We start from the raw sequence: 1,313 nt of genomic DNA, 5'->3' as shown, positions 1-1,313 counted from the left end.
ATCACTCTCTCTATTTTTTATTTTAATCATTTTAACAAAAAGAAAAATACTTTATCCGCAACATTTCTCCACCTTAAACTCTCAAATGATGCAAATCACACACACACACACACACAAAAAAGGAAATGTTTCGTAACTCGAAACATTTTGTCCCGAATGGCTCGAGGGAGAAGACGCAGAGAGAAGCAGAGGAAGAGGGAGAGAAAGAGAGAAGCAGAAGGGAAGAGAGAGAGAGAGAAGACGATCTTCGCCCCGGCCAGCCGCCGATCGTCGCCCCTTCCAGTCGCCGATCCGCCGATCGTCGCCCAGCCCAGCCCCGCCGCAGCCTCCGGCCGCCGTCGCCCCGCCTCCGCTTCCTCCTCCCCCGAATATTATGCCTCCTCCAGTCCTCCTCCTCTTCCTCCTCCTCCTCCTCCTTTCTTCCTTCTTCTTCCTGGTCTTCGTTCTTCTTCTGCAAAAAAAAAAAAATCGAGCCATTCGGGTTCCCCGTTTTCGAGTTACGTAGCACGATCGCACAAAAAAAAACCTCAAATGATGTAGCTGAAAAAAGGAAAAATAATAAATTAATGAGCCACACTCCTATACTCCTATCAACTCTTAAAACTTTCTAAATAATCTTACGACATGATTCGATGAGTTTAGAAGAAAGTATTATATGAATATAACATTACTTTAATAATAAAAAATTAAAAAATTTATTAGAAATGTCAATTTGGCATTCTCTTTCGGACACCGACCCAAACCTAAACACAGCTCTGCCAATTTTTTTGACTTTTTTTAAAAAAGAAATGTGCAAAAATAAAAAAAATAAAAATAAAAAGATAATATGACAAAAAAAAAAATTAAAATATCAATAAATTACTTTTAACTTTTTTTTTTTTTTTTTTGACACAAGAAATTTCTCACATTAAATGTGATGCGGCGCCTAAATTGAAATCACCAAAATATTCTTATTTGTTTCAGACTAGAGACTATAATCTTTGTATCGACCCCATGGTGGTGTTTGGTGTAGCTGTTAAAACAGATTATAGATTATAGCTTAACAGATTATAGATTATGACTTTAATCAGAAGCGGTTAATCTGTTTGGTATAGCTGTTGGATTATAGATTTAAGTTGCTGAGTAGTGTTTGTTAAATAAGCTGTGAAATAGCTTTTTCAATTAATTTTTATTTTTTATTATTCACTATTTGTCTACATTTTTCATAAAAAATAATAATAATATTTAATAGTCCATTTGAGTCTTTTTCTATTTTTAAAAAAATAAAAAATAAAAAAATCTAAGAGTATAACCGTAAATTAACATGTCCACAG

This window comes from Camellia sinensis, chromosome 13 (assembly GCF_055761805.1).
Source record: "Camellia sinensis isolate YWXY chromosome 13, ASM5576180v1, whole genome shotgun sequence".
In the NCBI taxonomy this organism is placed as follows: domain Eukaryota; kingdom Viridiplantae; phylum Streptophyta; class Magnoliopsida; order Ericales; family Theaceae; genus Camellia; species Camellia sinensis.
This window is presented reverse-complemented; position numbering follows the sequence as displayed.